Source organism: Corvus kubaryi, unplaced genomic scaffold (assembly GCF_017639235.1).
Source record: "Corvus kubaryi isolate FWS band 111438036 unplaced genomic scaffold, C.kubaryi_AGA036_p1.0 129, whole genome shotgun sequence".
Taxonomy (NCBI): Eukaryota; Metazoa; Chordata; class Aves; order Passeriformes; family Corvidae; genus Corvus; species Corvus kubaryi.
Window position 1 is genome coordinate 3,367,235 of NW_024580664.1, and position 18,923 is coordinate 3,386,157.

Genomic DNA, 18,923 nt, shown 5'->3' on the forward strand with positions numbered 1-18,923 from the left:
CCGGCAGCGGCTCCGGCAGCGGCTCCGGCAGCGGCTCCGGCAGCGGCAGGGACAGCCCCGCGCCCGGGCTGACGGGAGCTGTAGTTGCACGTTGATGGTTCATTGTGCCTCGAGGCGGCTGCGGGAAAGGGAGAGCGCCGGGCTTCTGCATTCCCGCCTTCGCTCCTCTGATGTAAATAACACATCGATGCCGTGCCGTTCCTTTTTTCTTTCCCTTTCCACGCCACGTTCAAGGGAGTCTTTCCTTCCAAGCCAAGCCCTGCCCCATAAGCCGTTTTCACTGAATACGGCTAAATACCCGAATTCAGACACTGCACTAGGAGATACATTTATTAGAATATTTTACTTTATTTTTTTAACCGAAAAAAACATATTACCAGGATGGCTTCAGCTTCTCTGGTTTCTGGTTGAAGTCTTAAAAAAATAGAGTCAATAAATAATTTTGAATGTGAACTAGGGTTTACAATCTTGTACAGGGGAGAAAAAATAAACAAAAAAACCCACAAACACCAGCTCTGGTAGGAGTTATCCTATCAAGAAAGCTGCATTTAAACTCAAAGTATGTGCAAGAAAGAAAAAAAAAGTACCAGGCATGAAGAAAAGAAAACAAAACATTTTTATACATTTACATATCTGGAACTGAGGAACAAATACCAGTACCTTAGAAGTAGTCTGTGTCTGACATCAATTTACCATTCTCTGTCCCAGTAGTAATCAACTTTCTTACAGAAATTCCTTCCTGTATCACCTTTAGGATAAAAGATTCCACCAAAAGTGGAGTTCATTTTTAGTTCTAATAGTTTACCCTTTTGAACTTTTTTAAAACAGTATTTCATGGTTGCAAAACCATGTCCAATGAACTAGACCTATTGGAAATTGGCAAAATAACTATCTTTCCTTCTCTAGATCCCCCATACAATGGGATGGCAGAAGGGGTAATGGTCCCGGGGTGAGTGAATTGGCAAGGCAGCTATAAAAAAAAGAGACAGAAAGTAGAGAAACTGTGTCACAAGCATTAATCAGAAGAGGAGAGAGAAATGGAGATTTTAGAAAAGAAAAAAAAAAAGTCTGTCCTGTCAAGAACAACTTCTCTCAGTTCAACAGATGAATCTATTCTCATTAATTTGGCCTAATTTGTTGATTTAGTCAAAGGCCCCATATTTCTTTGAGATTTACCCTTTCCTGGTCTTAACCATGAACAGACTAGACCTATAATGATGAGAATGATAGTGAATTGTTCATTTTAGTCTGGGAAATGAAGAATGCCAGGCAAAAGGTAAAATAAGCGAGGGTATTCCACAAGCAGCTGAACTAAAGCAGCCTTGGTACCTGGGCAGAGCATTCCTGTATCCTCTCCCGTGCACCCTTCCCTGCAAAGCCATAGTTCTGCTCCTATGCTGCCCACATGCCACCTCAAGACCCATAACTATGAAAGGCAGGTATCATGACAGACTTGGAGATGCATGTGCTGATCATCTGGCCACAGCAAATGTAATGAGGTTTTGCTTCAGTCTTTCCTTCCACAGCGATTCTAATTTTGATCTTTTTCCTTTATACATTCCCCAAGTTTCACAAAGTTTATGAGCCCTTTAGCCTTCGATCAGATTAGGTTGGAATTGACTCAGAAATTGCAACAGGTTCAAAAGTTACTGAAAAAGTTTGGCATACAGTGTGATTTCATAAGCTGTGTTTCCTTAAGAAACATGAACTTTTAAAGAAGAGAGAGAAATAAATAATTGAATTTAAAAAAAAAAAAAAAAGCCTTTCCCAGGCATTAAGAGCTGTCATATTTCTTTTGGCATTCAGATACAGCCAGATTGCACCCACTGTTTTTTGAACTCTGTTGAAGGAAAAAATCCTTTCTAACCACTGCACATTTAGTATTTTAAGTTTCCAGATAATTCTTTCCTCTCCTTGCCAATTGACCTAGGGTCACATAGCAACAAGAAAAAAAAAAAGACAGCCTGAAATAGTGGATGGCAAGGGGTAGGTCACTGGGCAGCTTCACTGGGAAGCTTCTGAACTTCAGAAGAAAAAATACCACATTTAGCTCCAGCTGCACAGCATTTATTATATTCTTTCTCTGTCAGCAATGTGGTATTTTAATGCAAAATAGTTGTGACAGTTCAGCTCCTAGTACAGATGAAGTAAGAGAGGCATCTAGATACACCATACCATACATTCTGCGCATGTTTTTATTGGCATAACTGCATCCATCCATCCATCCATGCTTTAATGAGTAAGGAAGTCCATGAATAGTAATTCTTGCTTATTCTTGCTTTATTTGCTGTCCTTTAATTTAGGTTCCCATTGTTTACCCAGGATCACTGGCTGGTTTGGTAGTCTATTTTTGACAGGTCACTATAGGGAAAGAATACCTCATTCCTCTCCCTAAAAATAGCTCTCAGCAAGTTCTCCAATACAGATGGGTTCAGGAAGGGACACCAATGTCTTTTATCCTTAATTACTAGACAGAAATCTGTGAAGTATCAAAGGTAGGCTGACACTAAATACCTGGGGTGGATATTAATTCCCCTTGATTCCAGGGAGAGGAGGTTCCGAATTGCCCGTAGGGTAGCAAATTCTGCTTGTGAGGTGAGAGACCTACATTCATTTCTATGGGTGGAAATAACTCTCAGTAATAATTAAATTGAGCTGCACAGTGGCAACCTACTCTTTGACTGTAACTTGTAGGTGGTTTGTGATGTACTACAGGTGTAACATTCTTAATTTTGATAGTATTATATTTAGTGGTTCATAGTCAAATCATACGTCAAGATACAAAGATAACGATGATGATGATATAATTTACTCTCTTTACATGTTATTATTACCAGGAAGAATAATTATTAGCCAAAAAAAGAGTATTGTTCAAATGCCTGAGAGGCCCTGCTTAATTTCCTACCTTTAATCTTCAGTGTCATTATGATCACATCCTTCACATCTCCATCACATGATGGAGAAAAATGAAAAAAGGCTTTTCTGCATTGCAGCTGAAACTGAGAAAGTTGCCTTGTAAAAGTGCATCTACATAAATAGACCAGTCCTTGCATTGTGGAATATGCCTCTTTCCCAAAAAGCCAAAAACATTTCTGGCTACTGATTAGACCATAAAACTTCCTGGAGCTCTTGTTTTGACTAACTCTGTGCATCTCAGCTTACTGTTTTGTAAAAAATGTGTATAACATCTCACAGCAGGCCTGGAATGACAATTGAATGGATCTGCAGCCTGGCTCCATCATGTGAACAGGAAAAATAATGTATTTTTGCATCATGTTAATTGGCAGAGTAAAAAGTCCTGAATTCTCTTACTATGCCAGCTAATTTTCCTAGAAACTTCTTAGCTGGCTATAATCCTGTCTTTGCTGCAAAAAAGTGTGCTTTATACATTGAGATAGTTAGCTTGGCATCACATCTTAGAAAAAAGTCTGAGACCTTTCCCTGCAGCATTTCTCAAGGAAATAACTTTGTAATTTCTGTCTTTCATCCTAGATATTTCTAGTGTCACCATGGTATCTAAGCTCATCAAAGAAACTGTGTGAGGTTGTCGCTAGCTCGTGTAAGTGGTTTATCTAGTCAAAAGCAACAATGAGCTAAACATTCTTAAAGTTATGTGAACACCTTTCTTGGGGGTCAGGGAGCAGGGGGAGATGAGCTGAACAACAGCAAGCGCTGCCCTTCCTGTGTAGGTGAGGGCAATTACTGACTATAGGCATCTGATCAGAAATAAATGCCTTAATAAACAGTATCCTGCTTATCAATTGGGTCTTGATCCTTGTTCAGGCTTCAGAGGTAAAATGAAAATGCTGTTCTTGGCTCTGTGATGTATTTTGAGTCATTTTTTCCCTAATTCCCACTTTGGGGCCCTTAAAGCTATCTGTCTTGTTTCTCTTTCTTCTCCATCCCAGAATGAAGAACAGCCTTTCTTTTTTTGTAATAATTTTTCCATTCAGTTTCTGAGGGCAATGAGGCAGTTATTAGCCCAGAAGGTAATCTGATTACTGTAAGGATGTAGCTGCTAGTGATTGACAACAAGAGGTGCAGAAACCTACAACCAGTGAAATGCTGGAAAAACAAAGCATAAGCAAAGTGGAGAGATTTGATATAGTACATAGAAGCCTTGGCACATCAACTGCCTTATTGATATTCATTCTGTTCAGGGATTTACATATCAGATTTCAGGACAGTTGATGTTTTTCCAAGTTGCCAGTTTCACAAATTCAGGCTTTATCCTGTAATTCACTCTGAGCACTTTCTAGAGCATGTTGAATATATTCTACAGTGAGTTACACACTTCTTTGATCCTTCTGGGCTCCCATCAGAGAATGGGTGGGTTGGAAGAGGTGCAAAGATACAAAAGTGTAATGAGTTCACTTGGGCAACACTGAAGATGTGTAAAGTTGCACAAAACTCTCTGTGCTAATAATGTAAAGCAGAGGGTTTCTGTAACTAGATATAATGCAAAAAATGGGAGAGGAAGCATCTTGGCAGTCAATTAAGCTAAACTGAAATAAATCATTACTTTATACTTACAAACTGAGTGAAATGGATATAGGAACCATTGAGACTGAGGAAAAGGGGATCTTGCAATGCCATCTCTACTGCAATGTAAAATTCCTTCACAAATTATGCTGCCATTTTGTTCATTATCTTCCCAGCACTGTCCACTTCTTTGGAGTTCTCTGGGCACAAGACAAGAAGCATCCTGTAGACAAAAGATGTATGCAAAATATAGCTTGTGCACTTCTGACAATTTCTTACTGAAATAATTTCCCTGTCCTGATGCTCTGAGGTAACTTATTTGGAAAAAAAAAAACCAACCTGTTTAAATAGGTAGCATAGGAAAGAATTTGCTTTCTGCTCCAGTCCATTTTTTTTGTTTCATTTAATTTTTCTGAGAATCAGGAAGAATTTTGCTCAGGAGCAAGAATGCAGAGGATATGGACTGAACAAATTCAATTTCTGGAACAAGCAACTGTATTAATTGGTTCTGATGTCAAAATATTTCAGTGGAAGTCATATGTCTGTTAAAGTCTCCTCCTGCCTTATTTGCTTATGACTATTGCTGCAGAAGGATGATGAGAAGCAATATTAGCTTTTCACAGTAAACGGGGCAATTGTTGAGACCACATGTTCAATAACTCCTACCAAGGTGACACCTTAGACACTGGAGCACTAAACTATACTATGTGCTTGAATAGTCAAGGCTGGAGTTTATGGTTTATGCTCATTCAGTTGTTTGAGTGCTTAAGAGTCAAATAGCAAAAAAACTGTGTCATATGAGCAGGTTTCTGAGCTGCTTGGCACATACAACTCTCCTACCTTTCTTATAGATGGTGCTAGACAATCAAAATTCATTTCTCTCATCATTCAAGAACATTCCTATTCTAAATCAGACAAAGCTAAATCTGTCTTTGAAATGTCTCTGAAAAACACCTGGTCAGCTAATCTGGAATCTCAGATAAAATGAGACCTAACCAATGAAGAAAACAAAATTCTCAGAAATAATTGTGTGTGTCTGTAGATGCCCAGCATGGCGGAATGATAATCCTTTTAAGTCTTTCTGCAAGGTAGGACAACTACTATTGCAGATTAAGTTTGATGGAGTTATAATGAAGCTTACTTGGTAGAATAGTTCACTCCGAAGTAAATAACCTATTGAAAGTGTGCATACAAGAAATACTGATTTGAAGAACAAAAATTCAAAGGTCAAGACGGACATTCAGCATTATGGCTGATATCCGCAAAAGGGGCCTCTTTAAGTAGATAGCAGTAAATTATGATTAAAATCTCAGGTTAGCTTTCCATCTTGTGCTATCTCCTTACAAACAACGATCAATACTTGCTTGAAAATAACACTCAGAGTGCATCACTCAGTTACATTCCTAGGCATCTGCCTGTTAACAATATAATTTTGTTTTTCTTATGCATCACTCTGAGTCCTCTTTAATGAGCAGTCTGTCTGCAGAAACAAGTAGTTATGGTGAGGTCCAGCCCAAGAGAAGCTTGAGGTACTGACTCATTCTGAAACGCTGAGGGAAAGGTTTGCTTGCAGGTATATTTAGACTATAACTACACAAGGACACTAAGCTACGAGAAACCCCTAAAAATTAGGTGGCCATAGTTTTAATGAGGATTTGATTATGCCTTTTGGGTGTCTTAGTTTGACATTGTTTTATATTGAAAGATGGTAAATGCGTTTCAAAGTGTGTTTCCCCAGAACTTCTCAGAAAGTCTAGTGTCAGTTTTGAGGTGAGATCTGAAGAGCATTACAGGGAAGATTGATGCCTCCCTTTCACTGGAGGAGTTCAGATTACTTGTTCAGGTTGTGAGAGGCTTGCTGAATTCTTCCCTCCCAGCTTAATATGCAACTGCTACCTCCCATAAAGGTTGGAGGGGTCTTTGGCATTCTGTGCTCTCAGTCTCTTGTTAGGGACGCTTAATTTTGTGAAAATAATTAAACTTCCACCAGATATGCAACTGGAACCTGCCAGGGAATGGGGCAGAGAAAATCCTGCCATTCAAAAGGCTAATCTGACCACGAGGTGAAGAATATTTCTCTTGTGATCTGTCTCAGTGATTAAGTCGTTTTGACAAACACATCAGCATGTGTTTGACTCAAATACAAATTCACTTTCTTTTCACAAAAAAATATAACCTATGTGTTAACTACTTTGGAGAGTTCTTGAAAGCTTAAGCTGTATGTGAAAGCAAACTACCAGCTCTGTCAACCTGACCAGCTATAACCTTTTTCCTTTACAGATATTCCAAACCTAGGCAATCTGAATTCATAGAGTGGATGTTTTTTCTGATCTCAACAAGAACAAAATCATGTTTTTATTGTCAGTGATCACAGCTATTCTTTCAATACTTTCTGGTTTGTTTGCCTACTCATATAAATCAGTGAGTCATATAGCCCCAGTGCTCTCAATAAACTGATTTCTTGTCTGAAAGTTGTGTCTTTTCTCTCGGTTCATGGCTCCATGAAACAATGATCCAACTCCAAGTCTTGCCTCACACAAACTTAATGCATAACATGTGAAAAGAACTTTTTGAGGAGCTAGTATCCTTCTAGAGTTAACAGCCTACTTCATTTCTAGGAATCCCTGTCTGTAAGCAACTTATCTCCTCTTTAAATACTGTGCAAGCACAAACTTGGACAACGCTAAGGGGATAGTTATTAATTGCTGGTATTTAAAATCAAGGGGAAGAATACAATGCAGTACAGTAAGTACACACTCAGCTATAGTATCACCCAGGGCAGTGTATGTTTTTCTCATTATGCTTCTCTACCCACATCCCACATTTTCTCATCCAAATCATGACTGGGGCCAGCCATAGATAGCTTAGTAAGAAGTTCTTCAATTTTAGCATGGCTGCCTGTGCTAGAACCAGTTGACACAAGGACTGCTGTGGTAGGACAGGAGTAATCACCTCTTTAGTAACCTTTTGTCACATGCTGTGACATGACCAAACTGCTGAAGCTCAGCCTTTTCCCAGTAGGGCACACCTTGCAGGTAATTGTGCTGTCAGTCTGCTCCATGGCAGTTGTCAGTGCTCTGCAGACTGAGACATGCAGACCTCCTGTAAGGAGGACATACCATGCTCTAAACTTTAAAACTCTATATAGGATGAAGATGAGCCATGAAAAACTAATTTGACTCTATTTATCATCTTAATTCCAAAGTTATCTGAGAGGAAAGGTACCAATTAAAGGTGAATGCTGCTCCAGAGCTAAGTTTTCTTAAGGAAGTACACTGGTCAGAATATTAGATAAGCACCTTTTACAGCTTTGATGGTTCAGTCATGTCAACATTTAGAAAGCAATGCCTAATAAAACTCCATTAGGCCACCTGGTCCTGTTTTTTATAGGAGTACAACAGAACCACGGTTATTCTTCCAGCAGTTTGAATGTTTTGAGACCTGAGCTTTTTTTTTTTTTTTGGTGCATGAAAGTAGATGTACCTTGAAAAACAGGTACTGTACCTTTTAAACTATTTTTAAATAAAATCCATAGTGGCATTTTCATTTAAATTACTAAATTTAAAAAAACCTTGAATTTTAATGAGATCTTAAAGATGAAAAATTAACTCCCTTGTCTTTACTAAGATCTCAGCTGAGACAACTCACTGTTTACCTGTCCTGAGGCGAGAATGTATGACTTCACTCTAGTACAAAAGGTCTGAGAGTGTTCCCTCTGACTTCTGTGCCTTTGAAGTAGGCCTGAGATGAGTCAAGGTATATACACTCAGAAGAATGAGGAAAGCTATACATTACACAGAAGGAAGTCAGTCCAATGTCTAGGTTCCTATCTGCAAAGAGCAGGAGTGAAGAAGCAAGCAACCAGCAACTCACTTCTCTCTTGTCCCTGATTTTGGCCAAGTCTTTTACAGGAATGGGAAGTAGCTGGCTACCCACCTAATCTTAGTGCTCTTACTCTGCTGCTTCTGTGCTGGAGAGTGAAGAAAGTGATGACTCACCACGCCAGTAAAATGAATGTGTTGCTTCTGAAGGACAATGAGATGTCCACGTGTATATGGCAGACCCTACTGTTAGGCATCACCTTGTGCATCTGTCTCCATAGTACATTCCCTACCCTATTCTCTCAAGGAATTTTTCATTACCTTCTACTTTGTTTAGGCATAGCTTTACCCTTAAGTCTTTTCCAAATTTCCGACAGAATACACCTGAGAGATTAAGCATGGAAGCATCTGGGCACATTTGGTAGAAACTGGTGTGTGTCCCCCTGGTTTTTTTGTATCATAATATTGTACATAGTGTTTTCCACAGTGTAGGACTAATAATCAACATAGAAGTCCTGTGTGGAAACATGCAGAATGAAACTGTCTTTCAGAGAAGATGAGTTTTCATTGACCTCAGGAGAAGTTGCAAATGCTCAATTGTTTTGGAAATCATGCTACTTTCATGGGATCCCAAGCAAATATAAACACCTAAAAGTTTCAAATTTTGTGGCTTTTAGACATTACACTGGTTTGTGTACTAGTCAGGAGAAATAGTGCTAGAAATGGACTAACACTGAGCATATCCTACCTTCTTCTGCTGTCAATCTGACAACTGCACAGTACATTTTAAGGCCCAGCATACAACAAGTTTGCATACGACAAATTATAAGCACTTCAGGCAAGCATGACACCATACACTATTGGTGGAAATGTTTGGGGCACATCCATTCTGAAGCTTTCCATGCAAAAATTAATTTTGGTTTCCCAAGTATGATACCAACACAAAGAAAGTAAGGAGGAGAAAACAAAATGAAAGTAGGTTAAAATAAAAGTCAGCACCTGATTTATATGCTTTATCAAAATATGGCACCTACCAGAGGCTGACTGGCTACAGTTTAAAATAACCTATTTAAGATGAGGCAATTTATCATTCCTGAAAGCCCCACAAATGCTGGATTATTAGGAGTAAAACATACTGGGTCTACCCAGGGCTTTAAGTCCACGGCTGGCCTGCTAGCAGGAAATTCTCATATTCATACACTGATGTACCAATTATTTTAAAATGTTGCTGAGGAAAGCATAGTACAATTTTAAAATTCATATGGAAGAATAAGAAAATGTATATTAAAATAGAAAAGTATCTACCGTTCTTTAGGTGTCTTGGTTAATCCATAAAATATGGTCAGGATACCAGCTTGGTCTCTGCTCCCCCTGGATATGTTCCCAACCTGTAGTGGCTCTTGGCCTGGTCCCATCATGGTGCAGAGTGTTGGAGGAAAGATGGAGCAGAAGGGGAAAGGGGGCAGAGTAGCACAAGGCACACAGCACAACCTTCCCTCTGTTGGCATGTCAAGCACAGGCTAAGAAGCAGAAATGTTCTCTATCAGAATATAAGAGCCAAATTTCTCTGTACAACAAGCAAATCTGCATCACACAGAGTCTCAGTTACAGTGCTGCCTATATGCAAAACTGATCTTATTATTCTGGGATCTCTAATTTGTCATCATTACAGCTGGTTTCCTGTGGCTCCTTAAGGAACATATTCATATTTCTGATTAATAAATGCTTTGACTTTCCTACATAATCTATTATTTTGTCTATCTAACCTATCTAATTTCAGGCTTGTCTCTCTATCAGCATTATTTATATAGCATAAAATTAGCTGCAGTAGCTCACATTCCTTTTGGCAAAAGGAAATATATCCATCTGGAAAATTGCAAGGTTGCAGCTGGAGCTTGGCTGGTGCAATATATTTACAAGTGTCAAAGTTCATGCCAACTCTTTAATGCAACGTCATACTTTCTTGACAGCTGAGCTCCTGTCACACCTGGCTTATGTGGAACATGAGTTCCAACACAACAAAAAGTCAGTGGAAGTTCTTGTAACAGACAGTTCCTGTTTATACAGCAGCCATGGAATCAATATGCAGGATAAAGTATTGCATTTTCTCAAGTCATTCACTTTTTATTTCATCTCAGCAAATCCCATACGGCTGAGGCATTTTTATAAGAATGTGAGCAATTTTGAGCTCTGTGGAAAATGCTGAGTGCTGTTGGATGAAGGAAGAGAAGGGCAGAAGAGGAAAAATACATTCCTTTGAATGCACTAATATAGAAAGCAATTAAGGAATATGACAATAATGAGCAATCATTCTGTCTCGTAATGTATGTTTTGCTTTAAAGAGCAGGTGATGGCTCCTTGAAAACAATAATAAGTAACATAATGAAGCCCTGTCTACACAGGCATGTTACTTCAAGTATTTCAGATGAGTTGTCTTGAGCATATTCGTAATGATTGTTTTAAAGTGGCTGGGCTTTCTTTTTTTTCATGAATGAAACCCAGGCTCACCAGTCCTCAGCTATGAGCTGCATCCAGTTTATGAGAGGATTCTGCCCATTTTTGAATGATTTTCCCTCATTGTATAATGTGATAAGGTTTATTTGCTGTCTGGCCCCTGAGTGCCCTCTTCTGTTACAAGATTATCTGGATCAAGTATGTTACCACTCTTGCTGAATGCTGATGGCTTCCTTTGCAATTCCCGTATGTATGTGTTCCTCCAGATGCACACATTTTTGTTGAGCACCACCTCTTTCCCTCCCCTGATACTGTCTCATGGGTTGTGTGTATCAGCACATTCAGCCCCAATTTATAGCACTGCCTCAAATATTATTATTTGTGACTGCTGGTCAAACTGAATGCAAGAGAGGGACATTCCTGAGAAATGGACCACTGCTGCCATAAAGCAAAGTAACACTGGCATTTCTACAAGACCTGAAGGGATGTGAACAGGACCTCCAGGACTTCTAACTGGCCAGAATAGGATAAGATATGAAAGACTGATCCATGGAAAGTCACTGCTGAACCCCACTATTGTAATGGACCCAGGTGACTTACCACAGCTGTCAAATGATGTCACTTCAAATATGGAGTTGTAAAGCTAATATTTTTTTCAAACCACCGAGCTGAAATGCAAAGACTGAGGTTATGAGAAAGCTGTTTGAAATCCAGATAGGTGGTTAGTCTAAATGCTGCTGAGAGAAGTATTTCTATCATGTCCTATTATGTCATAGCTCTGCATCTCTAAGCCAGGTGATATCTGGATGCCATCACTGGCAGGGGAAAACGAACTGTATGAACCATAAGCCTGTTTCCACCTGTTTGGTGCCACCTTCTCGACTGTGGTCATCGTGGTGCTCCACAAACAAGAACTCAAACTTGTGTCCCCACCTTGCACTACTTGCTATGCCTCTGGGCTCGCTGCTGCTCTTCCTGCCACTCAAATAACATGGCAGCATCCCCTGAGTTAAAAGGAATACAGATTGTGGGGCAGGCATAGTTATTGCAACAGCAAATGCAGGGGAAAAAAAAAGGCAGTAGCAGATATACTTTGGCTTATAATTTGTTCAGCATTCTTTAGCTTCCTTTCACATTTTATGAGAGGAATTACTAAAATGAGACATTTCAAAATGCTGAGATTATAAAACACTTGTAATCAAACCTTTAGCAATATAAAATTCTTGAATTCAGGCCAATTGCTCTACAGTCTGTTCCCTTCTAGTGCACATGATGCTGATCTGTGTCTGTTACAGGAGATCTTAGGGCAAAGATTGTGCTCCATTTTTACTATGCACAGAGCAAAGCAATCCAGCCCTCTGGGTTTCTTATCTGTATGGTCTCTCTCACTTCTGCAGCTGAATTTACTTCAGTACCTTTCTATGCAATGCTGCACATCTTTCAGATTTATCCATTGCCTTTTGCAGTAAGACTTTTTCTCGGCTCTTAGAAACATACTTCAAGGTAACATTGCTACAGAGGTGAACATAAAACTACAAACTCGAGTCCTGTTACTGTTCAGTAGCAGGATACTATCTCTCTCATTAGCCCAGCAGCTTCTTCCGTTCTTCCCATTCCGAGACCAGCACGTGATTTCTACAGAAAGGAGATGTAGAGAGAGAGGCTTCTAATTTTTTACATACTATAGGGTTCCCCAAGAACAACCACTTCCTACGGAAGCCCAAACTGGAAAAACAGATGGGAATGACATTCCAAAATTGATTAAAAAAGTATGAAGCCTACGATCATCGGCACTGAGTTCAGTGCAGAAATAACAAATAATTGCAACTTATCTCTGACTACAAAGGCCCCATTATGATGAAGAACTTTAGCCTAACAAGTTGTTTAATGCATAAAAAATATTTCAAAAAGGAAAAGGAGGATAGGAAAGAGAAGTTCAAGGATTCTGTGAATGGATTTCAGCACAGGAGCCAGAAGGCAAAAAAAGAGCTGGAAGGATGCTTATAACAACTTGTATTTATAACAACTTGTGTTAACTTGGACATGAGTGTCTAGATTCAGAGGAGTTTGGGACAAGGGAAAAAAAAACATGCAGGAAGATTTGCTGTAAATTGTGAAAAAACCCCAGTCCTCTGAAGAATATTAAGATGTTATATCACCACTTCAAGTGCACTCTGAGGTTAACAAATAGTGGGAGCTTCCTGGAGGTTCCCACTACACCCTTTACAGAAAAGAGGAGTGATTTCTGCTTTCATTTGCAAAGATAGGTGCACTTACCAGATAAAGGGTGCTGTGCCAGAGTTATGCTGAATAAGCAAAAGTTGTAATGAAAAAAATTGGCTGAAGCATCCCACTGAAGTTCTCATTTACCTCTAATAATTCAAAAACATAACAAAGATATACATCTCTCTCATATCTTCAGCTATAATACATTCATTTTTTCACCACTCTATTCTCTCATTTAAGAAAGAGCAGGGCAATTTGCTCATCCTGTTTCCCTGAGCAGCATGGAGATCTCCTTCTCATCTCATGTATTTCCAACAAGACATAGTGAACATCTGCCACTTGCAGCAGATATCGATCAGAGTGTTTGTAAGGCTCCTCCACCTGCCCTTAATTTCCCAACAAAGCCCTTTGTTTATTATTCTACAGTTAGTCAGAACAGTCATGCAGTTCCTTTCTCCAGTGCATTTGCCAAGTAAAAGGCATCATTAGTCAGAGAAGCAGAAAGATGTTTGGACCTCCTAGAATGACAAAAGGAGTGGACACATCAATAACATCCATTGCAGTCGGCAGAGACATTCTTATTTCTGTTTCAGTAACTAAGGCTGAATTTCTAAAAAGCCTGTTATCAACCATTGTATATCATTCTATAATAATATCTGTGAACTTTCTGTAGCGATCCATGAGGCTTTGTCGAAGCTTGAGAGAAATATTTTTTTTCTATTTATGAAACCCAATTTTCAGTCTGAAATATAGGCACCTACATTCAGCCAATGCTGCCAGCAGAGCTTGGGGTCATGAACTTTACAAATCTGGAAGTATTTTCTCAGTACCAGCACAGTGAAATATGCACGTGATAAATATTTCCAGCACATTTTGGTAGACCATTATCAATCCCAGTGAGCAGCAAGTCCACATGTAGAGGTGCTGCTGTATTGGTTTTTTGTTGCTAAATATTCAGACTGCAGTCTATACAGATGCTTTGCAACATTTACCATCCTGAAGTCCCAGCATAATTACTCTTTCTCCCAACCAAGCATGGAATCACTCGATCTCCACCTCCTCCTTTTCTGCCAGTATCAGTACACCACCGTCATGTCTCTTTCTAGTCCGTTCTCAGGACCCTCCATTGTTTCCTCCAAACGGGTTGGCAGCCATTTGAAATGGTGGCGGCTTAACACTGGAGGACTCCTGAAAGTAGCTTAGTTTCACACCAAACTGCAGAATCCTAGTAGATTCCTGTATTTGTTCCACAGGACAGTGACTGTGGATCATTGCCCGGGAGAACAACTTCCCAGTACATGGTGTGAATCAATGCACAACAGTGCATGCAACAAATCTCAGGGAACTGGGGGTTGAATCACAATACGTAAATCATGCAGATAGACATTTTTACTCTAGCTAGTACACACTGGTTATTTCCAAGAAAATGTATTCCAAAAGCTTTTCTTTATAAACATCAAAATGATTTCTTAGAAACAATCCTGCTGAGTTATCAGACCCATTCAAAACAAATGAAACCCAAACGTTTCCAAAAGTAAATAAGGTGTCAAAATGCAGTTAAGTAACCTTATGAAAGCCATTACAATTACTTAAAAGTAATAAAATAATTAATGCAAGGGCATCTTAAAACTTTAAAATGGCCACCTGATGGCCTAGTGAATTATTCTTACCAGATTAAAGAAGAGGTGGAAGCAGGGCTATGGACAACCGTTGGTAACATCAGCCAGAGTATCTTCAGCCACGTAGATTTTTTCCTGCATTATTATTGGATGCTGCTGCTATCTGTGTTCATACAGGTCTCAGCAAAGTGATTTGAACAGACTTTTACTAAGGGAAAGACTCCTTAATTCTGAATTAAAAGAAATCACAGAATTCACTTTATAGTAGCAGCCTCAATTCTGACTCAAAAGTGCAGCTTTTAGTTATATTATTTTTAACCTTTCTTTCCAAGTCAGAGTACTTGCTTTTATTCAACAGGAAATGTTGCTGGGTATTAGGTGTGTCAACAATTACATTACTTATGTAAGTTACTTACATAATGGGTATTTCTGGAATCTAATAGTTTATATATCAGTTGATTGGAGAACATGAAAATAATAAAGTTTTTGAGAAATACACTGTTATATACATACAATCACCTGAATTTGATTAATATATACTAATTACATTGATACATTAAGCATATGTTACAGTGTAAAATATATGCAGAGAAACACGGAATTTCTCACATATATAGCTGTTTACATTCCATTTTATGTTTTGTTTTCAGAATAACATTGCATTTGAGTTCACATGTCAAGACTACTACTGAGAATAGCGTATCTTTTTATACAGACCTGGGTCTTGCCTACAGCAAGAAGTAGTAAAAGTTAATTTATAGAGCTTTCCTGTGGGGGAGATACATATATCAGTCTAAAATTTAATACGCACAAGGTAACATTAATTTGTTTTAGGAAGGAGATAAGCTACGTCAACACAAGTTCCACTGCTAGTAAAACAGGCATATTGTACAAAGCTGTACTAGTGTAACACTTCAAACTAAGAAACAAAAGTAAAGAAGAAAAGATCCATGCCACTAAATGTAATAGTTGTGCCAGTGCACTCGGTGATGAACACCTCCCTTTGCTATCAATTCCTGAAGTAAGTAAAATTTTCAGGTGAATATTGTCATGGCCAAAGTAGTAATAGTTTGTGCACTAGAGATAACTGATAATTAAACACCCAGGATGAGGCTGTCTGGAGAGCTAAGGATGCCAGGGCAGGAAAGCCACAAGAGAGCTATAAAGGCGACGCATAAAAGCCCTCTTGCCTGTTAGCTGAGGCGATGAGATCCTTTGTGCGGCATCGGGGATCACAGGAGAAAGAAAGGGATATGGGTGCAATTTAAAAGGTCCATGGCCCAGGGTGTGCGTGGTAGAAAGAGACAGAAGCAATATAATTTCTCTGAGCTTCTACAAAATAAAAAGTTTTTCTGACCGAAAAAAAATGGGAGAATAAAGCGAAAGAAGGGAAGGGTGAGGCGGGAGGTGTCGCGAGGGTTCTCCCCGGGGAGCGCGGCTGGCGGGCAGGCTGGGGCGGTGGCACGGCCGGGCCCGGCGCAGCGCCCGGGCACAGTGGCGCTGCCCCGGTGGGTGAGGGGCGGGCGCGCCGTGAGACAGAGCGGGCCGTGAGACGGAGCGGGCCGTGAGACGGAGCGGGCCGTGAGACGGAGCTGCCCGTGAGACGGAGCGGGCCGTGAGACGGAGCGGGCCGTGAGACGGAGCGGCCCGTGGCGGCTTGCGCGGGAGCCGCGTCCAGCCCGACCGAGCCGCCGTGACAGCCGCCTCAGGTGTTCCTGGGAGAACACAGCACAGCACATCCCCTGGCGCTGTAGCCGACAACCGGCAAGGTCCGACGGGGAGTACACGGGGTCGCTTCGACCTGGCAGGGGAAATACATCCCAAAGCAACACCAGTGACAGGAAAAAAATATTTTTAAAGAAACCAACCCACTGCTTGAAAACCGCGCGGTTTAATGTCCAGCAACAGGTGGCTGAAGTTGCAGCGAGTTAACGGACGGGAACTCCCCGGAGCAGGGCAGTGGGACAGCCTTGCCTGGAGCAGAGCTTCAGAGCCCTGACCTGAAGGAAGGGGACCGGGGACTGTGCTCCGGCTCCGGCGCCGGCGCCGCCTCCACCTCCTCCCGCGCTGCCCAGGCCACCGCCTACAAGTCCCGTCATGCCCCGCGCCGTCGCGGCCGCTGCCGTCGCGCCCCGTCCCCCCTCCCGCGCCGCTCCCCGCCCACTGCCGGCAGCGCACGCGCAGCGGGGGCGGCGTCCGGGGCAAGTCTCCCCAATGTAAGATGGTGGCCGGGCTGGCAGCGGAGCGCCCCGAGCTCGGAGATCGCCCGTCCCTCGCGTAAAGGTCGTCGGAGCAGCCGCCCGAGTACCCGGCTGGCCGCCGCTGCACGTCCCGCCCCAGGAGCGCCGCTGCGGGTTTCTCCCCTCCGCTTCTCTCTCTCTTTCCTCGTCGCCTCTCTCCTTCCCTCCCCACCCTTCTCCTTTTCCCCTCGCCTCCTTTCCCGCACGCTCACTCACTCGCCCACCCGCCCGGCCGCCCCCGCCGCGCCGGGCAGCCTGAGAGGGAGAGACGCGCACACGCACCGCGGGCCGGGCAGGCAGGAGGAAGGCGGGTGAGTGCGAGCTGAAGGCCGGGCCGGGGAGGGAAGGAAGGAGGGAGGGAAGGAGAGGCGAGGAGGAGGCGGGGGGGAGCCGGGCCGCTCTGACTACGAGAGCGCCGAGGCTTCGCTGGGACAGCGCAGGCCGCAGCCCACCCGCCGGTGCAGCCCCGGCGACGGGGGGACGCGCGGGCCGCTGCCGTGCGCCGAGGGCACCGGGCCGGGAGGGGAGGGTGCGGGGGCGAGCGGGCGGCTCCTCCTGCCCGGGGGGCGCCGGGGAAGGGGCTCTCTCCGTGCAGCTGCCCGGAGGAGGCTGTATTTATTCCTCCTCGTCCTTCCCCCCCCCCCCCGGCGCGGGGAAGCCCTTGGGCCGGGCCGAGCCACCGGCCGGGGCGGCGGAGGGACGGTGGCCCCGGAACCGCTTGCCTCTGCCGGGGCAGGCCGGCGCAGCCAGGCGCGGGCATCGCGGCGTGATTCACTTAGAATTTGCGTGGAAATTTCCTCTGTCCCCTTCTTCCTCTTCCCCGGAGCTAGGCTCCATTTCTTCTTGTGATATGCACTTTTTTCCTGAGGGAGAGGCAAACAGATGGTGAATGGCAGCCTCTTAATTTTGGTGTTATTTTGGACAGTCCGTGCAACCTCCTGAGATTTGTCTGTCAGTAAAATAACCGGTATGTAACTTTCTGTCTTCTGCTTGCAAAATCCTAGAAGCTCTTTCCATTTTGTGCATTAGCAGAAACAAATGATAAGGGTGTGTAGGGGTGCTCATCCTACATCTAGCGATGGTCCTACAGCTCTACCTGCCAGTTTAAAAGTGAGCTGCCGGTGCCTTCTTCTGTACAATAAAGGGGAGGGAAAATACACTAGATAATTACCTTAAAATGCTTTGTTACCATACCAGAAAGGGTTTAATTGTCCGTGGCTTGTATGCTTCTGTCAGTGTGGTAATACCAAGTATGTCGTTCACAGGAGAAGCAATTCTCTCAAGAGCATATGTTAATGTAAGCAAAACCTATCAGCTGCTTAAAGCTGTGGAAACTCTGGACCTGCAGATGTTGGCTTACTCCTTTCCAAAAGTTTTAGAAGTTAATGTTGGCCAGTCACATGTTTACTGAGCCTGTACAGGTTTCTAACTCACTGTGTTTTAACTGTCTGTATTTTGGTTTAGTTTTGAAATGTCTTGACTTGAACATCCCTGTACTTTGACTTCATACTCATGTAAACATGGTGTCTGGCACTAACAGAAGAGCACTCATACTGAAAGATGAATACATAGAAGAATGAAATTTTTTCTAGCCCCTTTCACTGCTTAAAAAGGAAAGGGAAAAAATAAAATACAGGCTTATGAAGAGCAGGGAATAAAAGAGCTGTTTGACTCAAGAGGGAGAATTAGCTTCAGATGGCTCACAAATAGTCAAATATACCGCTAGTTTCTTAACTATGTAATAGTTGTAATAATGTGATCTAACTCGTGGTCTAGGATTCAGCTGTGCTGCACCTTAGGCTTTTGGAATTCTGTGATAGAGTTTCCATTTCATAAACAAGATGAACACATGCAAGTGTTTAGAAATGCCTGGCAGCTGAACTTGACTGAATTGCTTACTAAATTCATTTTAGGGGAAAAGATTGTTTTGGAAAGGGGGAGTACAGTGAAAAATTGTCTTCTTTTGACTTGCATGTTTTTTCAGGTGCCTCTCGTTAGCTTTTAAAATTATGGGTGTTGGAGGATCCTAACAGCTTTTCTCTTTACAGAGAAAAGGTGGTGAGTGTCTGTCAGGAATAGTG

At 42.1% G+C, this 18,923-nt stretch overlaps 1 protein-coding gene and 1 long non-coding RNA gene across 5 annotated transcripts in view; one reads left to right on the forward strand and one right to left on the reverse strand.

Annotated features, from left to right (window-relative positions):
- Window positions 1–324: 324 nt before the first annotated feature.
- Window positions 325–16,115, reverse strand: LOC121663972. The gene is made up of 2 exons (XR_006015833.1): window positions 9,609–16,115; window positions 325–4,705 (listed from the first exon to the last, which is right to left on the reverse strand). It is a non-coding gene; the product is annotated as an uncharacterized LOC121663972 (long non-coding RNA).
- Window positions 16,116–17,057: 942 nt separating this feature from the next.
- The window catches only part of CNOT4 (CCR4-NOT transcription complex subunit 4), a 78,072-nt gene continuing 76,206 nt past the window's right edge, over window positions 17,058–18,923 (forward strand). For all 4 annotated transcript variants that reach the window (XM_042026894.1, XM_042026912.1, XM_042026904.1 and 1 more), the window contains exon 1: window positions 17,058–17,153. The gene's annotated coding sequence lies outside the window, so the exon portion shown is untranslated. The remainder of the gene's footprint in view (window positions 17,154–18,923) is intronic.